This window comes from Sinocyclocheilus anshuiensis, unplaced genomic scaffold (assembly GCF_001515605.1).
Source record: "Sinocyclocheilus anshuiensis isolate Anshui unplaced genomic scaffold, SAMN03320099.WGS_v1.1 scaffold522, whole genome shotgun sequence".
NCBI classification, from domain to species: Eukaryota; Metazoa; Chordata; class Actinopteri; order Cypriniformes; family Cyprinidae; genus Sinocyclocheilus; species Sinocyclocheilus anshuiensis.
This window is the reverse complement of record NW_015544185.1, coordinates 2,030,385-2,037,597: the sequence shown is the minus strand read 5'-3', so window position 1 is coordinate 2,037,597 and position 7,213 is coordinate 2,030,385. Positions and strand designations below refer to the sequence as shown.

Here is a 7,213-nt window from a genome sequence, read left to right as displayed (position 1 = left end):
AGTATGTGGCGTATGTGGCGCTGTAATTCTGCCACAGAGATACATTAAAAACGGAGAAGACTTGGACTATCCTTGCGCGCAACCTTGCGCACGGTATACAAACGAACATGGAACAATATATTTATTAATCTGTTAATGCTAGTTAATAAAAAGACAATCGTTCTGTGTTTGTTCATGTTTTTGTTGATGTTACATGATGTAGCGGTGTCTGACTAGGGGCGAGACGTGAGCTGATGACATCATCGTTTCACAAAATATACGGATTGGCTGTCCACACGAAAATGCAAGGGTGTCATTTTCAGATTTATCCAGTCTGCCTGAAGGCCCGGGTATACTTCACTTTCAGCGTTCCGTTCCATCTCGTGCACAGCCGCGTCCGCACAGCTTTCAAAGTATACTTAACCGCGGATGAGTGCAGACGGACGAGCTCGACACAGGTGCAGTACCACCTACTTGACTTGTGCTCTGTCTCAACTTTCACCTTGTGCATGCGCTGTTGTACGCGGACCGTCCGCGCGGTCTCAAAAAATTGCCTGCACGCGGACGGGGTGCGCGGCTGTCCACGAGCCCTCCTCATGACGAAAATGACGTAATGCGGACGGTGCGCAGACGAGGACTGCCGAAGTATACTTCGGCCTTAACACGACCCTCCTCCTCCTGTTGGTGCGAGCCAGCGGTCAGTCACGTGTGTGTATGACGGCCGAACTTAAGGAGCTGCCCCTGGAACTTACGCGATCGGCAACCGGCCGTTTTTTTGTCTTATTGCAAGCAACTCGTCTCTGTTCTGGACTTGCACAAACTGCGTTAAATTATATAAATGATATGTATATGAATTATATAACTAAAATTAAATAACTGTAATTACAGATTTAGGTTAAATGTCAGTCTTTATTTTTCTTTTTTAGGAAACAAATCAAAGAAAAAATAAACAAATTCTACTGTTCCTAATATTCTGTATGCTGCTCAAAAACAAATATATATTGTGTTCAGCGGAAAAAAGTTTGTTTTTTTTACCCAGTCATTTTAAAATAACACATTTCAGAGCTGTAACAACAATACCGTGATACTGTGAAACCGTGATATTTTTGCTTAAGGTTATCATACCGTCAAAATCTCATACCGGCCCATGCCTAGAATCATTGTAATGTGACAATCAAATATAGGCGCGGGTGGGAGGCAGGCGGATAATTTGAAGCAGCGGACTGGACAGGCTCATATCGGCCGATAATATCGGCAAAACGATATATCGGTCGGGTTCTATATAAAACTTATTCACAACTAGGGCTGTGTATCACCAGCAAAGTCATGATACGATACGCATCACGATATGGGACTGCACTGAATTTCACAGATTGTTTGCATCTTTTTTTTAAGCCCATAAATAATAATGTACTCGTTCTAATCAATTTATATTGTAATGTACTCATTCTAACATATTTTTTTAAATCATATTTACATTGCTGGTAGGTTATCATTGCACAAATCAAAACACTCTCTACGTTTAAAAAAATAAAAATAAAAATGAGAAGAGTTCTAAACTAATGCGGGGCTGTGCAATTAATCGCATGCGATTGTCAAGCGCATCTCGTCAGTAAAGCCAGGCAATATCACGTTCATAATCGCAGATTAATCGCATTCGATTATGAACGCGATATCACCTAGCACAGTGTTACTCATTGCGCAGCTCGCCAAGCTTTACTTTGTGGTTCGCTTTGTCGCGTCAAGTGTAGACAGACTTTTAGCGCAGCAGGGTGCGGCACAACAACTGTCGCGTCCGGTGTAGACACGGTCAGACAGTGCCTGCTCTATTACAAATAATTTATATATTTTTTTTAAAAATACCTAAAACAGCGGCATTACAAGATGGAAATATGCACTTGGATGGTTAGATACATGATGGGCTAGTATAAAAAAATAAAATAACTTAAGGTCTTTCCAGCATTAAGGTAATCCTGCTTTTTTTTAAATAATATCATCTCAGTTACAAATTTGACTGGTAAATGATAAAGAATGATAGCCCCTTTTGTATTGCATTGCATTGCATATGACAGATTGATAAGAATACATGCTATTTATGACTGGATGTAACTTTTGATACTTCGCGGTAAAAGTGGCTCTCCGATTGACTTTGCCCTATCAGTCTTGTATTTAAATTAAGCGCGGTCCACTGCTGCACACGTGCCACAATATCGATACAGGGACAGCTGTATTGATACTCATATCGTCAAATCTCTGTGACGATGCATCGTCGTATCGATGTATCGAACACATCACTACCGTGATAACACCGTATACCGTGATAAAAGCATTAGCAATTAATCGCAACATGAAAATTTGATACCGGCATATCCCTATTCACAACATTACAAAGTAAGAACCATTTGAAGTCATGATCTTTAAATTATTTAAAGTTTATTTAATGTATTTAATACTGCTTAATATGTTTAATGAATTATGACTTAAGCAAATCAGGCTGAAATAATTGAAGCTGTTTTGTCAACTTAATTAAATGTATGCATTTGTTCCATTTTTTTTCATCAGAAATACATAGTGTTTAGCTTGCATTAAAAATAAAATAAAAAAAATACAACACAATTATTTCATTTGATTATAAGCCAAGTAATTGAGCTAATAAACAAATTTAAAAAAATTCAACCTTTCAACTCTTTCCATGTTTGCCTGTTTGCCTGTACAGATTTTTTTATTTTACTTATTTATTTTTCAGATTTACATTTTCATTTATCAGTACAAATGTTTTTTTTTCTTTGTATACTTCTTTATTTGTTATGTTTCAGGAGAGGCCAGGACAAATTCTCCTTTTTTTCAATTTTATGGCTGTGGTTTCAAAAATACTGAAACCCCATCATTCAATATGCTTACAGACCGTAAGCCCTGTAAGCGTAAATGCAGCCTAGCGTGCTTGGGTCGCGGGTTTTTAACTGTTAGATTGGCGCCGTGCGAATGCGTTACTCGCTGGCGTGCAACATGTCATTAGCGTACGAGATCCACTTTCCCTTGTCACACTCCCAGTGCACTGTTGACAGTCTGAGGATGAAACCAGGCGACACTTCGAGTAAACTCAATTAGTCTCCCCGCCATTATGACACGCATCAAAAATAAAAGAAAATATTTACATAGTGTCTGCCGTGGACATATTACACACTGGTATGAGGGAAGGGGAGATCGGCATTAGCATATAATTTGCATGAAACTTTAACTTGTTTTTAACAGGTGACATTTTGATGTAACTTGCACACGACAGGAGCAAAAGCGCAAGTTTATATGAGGGTTTGTGTGTGTCATTGCAGATTTACACATCCTTTCCAATAAATTAAAGCAGTCTGTGATCAGGGACATTAGAGGGAAAGTGGATGGACACATAAAACTCATCAGCTTGACTCATGAATATTATTGGGGATGTAATATTTGCACAGTAATCCAATGAAAAACTGCAAACCATAGTCAAATTGAGGCTTTTTACTTGGTTGTAGTCCCAAAAATCAAATTTATGACCCTGGACCACAAAACCAGTCGCTGGGGTATATTTGTAGCAATAGCCAAAAGTACATTGAGTGGGTCAAAATTATCGATTTTTTTTATGCCAAAAATCATTAGGATATTAAGTAAAGATCATGTTCCATGAAGATATTTTGCAAATTTCCTACCGTAAATATATCAAAACTTCATTTTTGATTAGTAATATGCATTGCTAAGAACTTCATTTGGACAACTTTAAAGGCGATTTTGTCAATATTTTGATTTTTTTTGCACCCTCAGATTCCAGATTTTCAAATAGTTGTATCTCAGCCAAATATTGTCCTGTCCTAACAAACCATACATCAATGGAAAGCTTATTTTCAATTGATGTATAAATCTCAATTTCGAAAAACTGACACTTAAAACGCAATACAAGTATCGTGGACATTACAATAAACAAGCAGAAAATCCCACTTTTCTTTACAACTAATCTCAATGCAGTCTAGGCAAAACAATTGAGATATCGAAGAGATCTCATTTTTGTTTTTCCTATCTTGGCTAACTCTATCTGTACTTTATGACAGATCGACACTGCATTCACCAGCAAGAACAAATGATATATTAAATATAATGGGTTATAGCTTTATGACAGTCATCCAGCGATATTGCAATGTACAGCTGACACATCAAACACAGAACTAATAATAAAGTTCTGAGACTACGATACTGACTCTGCTCATAAAGAGAGGACATCCACACACACACTGTCTGCAGAAATAGTGTCCTTGATACAATGTTACAATTGCATTAATGAATATAGTGTGGGATCAAGCACACATACAAGGACAACAGACTTTTATAATGTCACTTTGTCATTTATGAGCTGTGACGAGGGACATACAATATAGGTTTTATTAAAGGTTTATATAAAATTCTGCCCAACACTAAATTTCTGCAGAGAGGCCCGCTATCTTGCATGCAAAACCTGTGCAAAAATCACCACCACACTGCTAGAGTGTAGTGAGTGGCTGCCAGTGCATAATGTCACTGCTAAGATGTTCTGAATGGTTTCTAGTTTGTTTTTATGTTGTTGCTAGGGTGTTTTCAATGGTGCATGTTCAAATCTGGCTTTCCAGCATTGCTGAATCTGCAGTGCCAAATAAAAAACGTGATGAGATAAAAACAAAAAGACTTCTACATGCCGACTCTTATGGGAATCAAAAACATACAGCACACAATGTGAACAAATTATTCATGAACAAATTACTCTTATGAACAAATCTTTCAAGTGAATCAATAAATGAACTTTTCCACGACATTCTAATTTAGTGAGATGCACCTGTAGTGTGACCAAGTTCAACTTTATCAACAACAACAAAAAAAGACACTTAAAAGCCAAATCTTGAAAGTGATTCAAACAAATACTGTACAGCCAGTTTGGTCTGATACACCAAATCTCTTAAGCAAGTCAAAAACACACTGCACATCCAATGTAGTCTGATTCACAAGAAAATGAACTGTATGAGTCAAATCAAAAGTGAATCAAAACAAAGCATAACTAGTGGAGTATAATTCACAAACAAATGACTCTTATGCAGGGATATTATCGTGAAACTATTAAAACATTTTTGTTTATTGAAATAAAAGCTGAATTTTACATCTATAAATAATAGATGTAAAATTTCAAACATGTATTAGAAATGTTGCTTGGCAACTAACTGAAACAGTTTAAGAAGTAAAATTATGCTTATGTCACATGAAAGGTTTAAACAGATTGATGTTTTCCTCTTTATCCCCTCCCCCTGCCCGCCTTCTCATTCACTTTATATCCTCTTCTTTTTCATATAACATATTTACAGTCCCGATGAAGGAGTTAGCCATTATAGCAGCTGGAAGCCTGGCGTGCAAAAGCTTCATCAAATAAACCGCAGGTATGAAAAGACAATAATGATGATAAATCAAGTAATGGCTGGGGGGTATTGACCAGACGCAGGTGCACACGAGGCCTGTGAAAGAAAGAGAAGAGATAGATGATACGGTGGATAGAGACAGAATGCAGGTCTGATGGGGGCAAATTAGGGCTAATGGTATTTTAGTTTTCTTTCCCACCTGATTCTATTTGTCCATGATTCTATTTCACTGGACAGTATAACTTACCCTTGGTCTCTAATAGACTGCATGGAGAGCTGAGAGCAATAGCGCACCAGGCAAGAAATGTACATTCCTGGAATATCAAGTTTTTCTAGGCATCTATTAACCAAACTGATCATTTCAAGGGAATTACTGATCATTGATCCAACTGAGCAAAATCTGTCAATATTTGTTAGCACTCCGGAAAGGGTTGGATTTTTATTTTTTTTTTCTGTTTTTTTAAACACCACTATCATCTTCCATTGGTTGGACTAACAGATAGTCACACCCCAAACGCATGCCATTGGTTGAGCTAGAATGACTGTGTCAGACTGACACATGTTTCATAGGAGAGTGCCTGTATAAGGAATTTAATTTTATTTATTTTATTTTTGAACTTTTTATCAGTATAAGCATTTTTGAGGGAAATCAACCTAATTGCTTACATATCTGAATATTTAGCTAGGGATAGTAGAAAGTATTCTTTCATGTGTTTATTTTTTTATCTTTTCCAAAGCATTAAAAAAATTTTAATACAACTGCAAAATAATACTTATCTTCCCCTACTTTAACCTCTCCACAAAAATAATTATTAAAATATACATAAAAAATAAACAAAATGTAACAAATATATATATACATTTATAAATAAACATGATATCCATTTCAAGAAAATTATAACAAACATAGGTTATGCGCATTTATCATAAACTTACATTCGTGGTTTGCACGAGCAATATTACACCTATATATGAGTAGAAAGTATTTTAACCTAAAAAAAACTACACCTTTCACTGTTAACTACTAAAATCTGGTGTATTTGATTCTAAGATATTTTTATTTTTATTTTTTTAATTACAAATTGGATCATATTTTCTCTCAAACGCATTCATTAGTTCACCTTGAAGGGGTCATATGATGTTGCTAAAAATAACATTATTTTGTGTATTTTGGTGTAATGAAATGCGTTTATGCGGTTTAAGGTTAAAAAAACACATTATTTTCCACATACTGTACATTATTGTTTCTCCTCTATGCCCCGCCTTTCTGAAACGCTTCGATTTTTACAAAGCTCATCAGTCTGAAAAGCAAGGTGTGCTGTGATTGGCCAGCTATCCAGTGCATTGTGATTGGCCGAATACCTCAAGCATGTGACAGAAATGTTACGCCCCTTACCATATTGTGATGCCGTCAGGCCGGAGCGATGATTCAAAGACATGAAAACCCATTATAAACGAGGGATTCGTTGCATCCAGTGGGGACATAATTATGGATTATAATGACTTATACTGTCTTTTTACGCTTTGCGTTGCATCACGCCGCGTAAACATAAAACCATGTCTGCATTTGTGATCGGAGAAATGACAAACAACAAGCCCTACTCTACACTGCCCAAAAAACTCACTTTAAATATAAAAAATATAAAATATAATAACTCTTTAAATATAAAAAAACGTACTTGCAGGCTGTGAGTCAAAACAGCCGGCATTGTAGTCTACTCTCCCAGGATCAGTAAACAGTCCTCCATAAAATGTGCTGCACACATCTGAATATTTTGGGTTGAAGTGTTCTGGAACAGTGTTGTAAATACAACTTAACCACTGAT

General features: G+C 36.5%; 1 protein-coding gene and 1 long non-coding RNA gene across 2 annotated transcripts in view; one reads left to right on the top strand and one right to left on the bottom strand.

Moving 5' to 3' along the window:
* LOC107696410 (receptor-type tyrosine-protein phosphatase T-like) overlaps positions 1-7,213 on the bottom strand; it is a gene marked incomplete at its 3' end in the record, with an annotated part of 130,439 nt that overhangs the window by 102,324 nt on the left and 20,902 nt on the right. The window lies entirely within an intron of this gene.
* LOC107696434 (uncharacterized) overlaps positions 177-7,213 on the top strand; it is a 21,401-nt gene continuing 14,364 nt past the window's right edge. The window contains exons 1-2 of the long non-coding RNA XR_001635091.1: positions 177-188; positions 3,630-3,634. This is a non-coding gene — a long non-coding RNA (uncharacterized LOC107696434). The remainder of the gene's footprint in view (positions 189-3,629; positions 3,635-7,213) is intronic.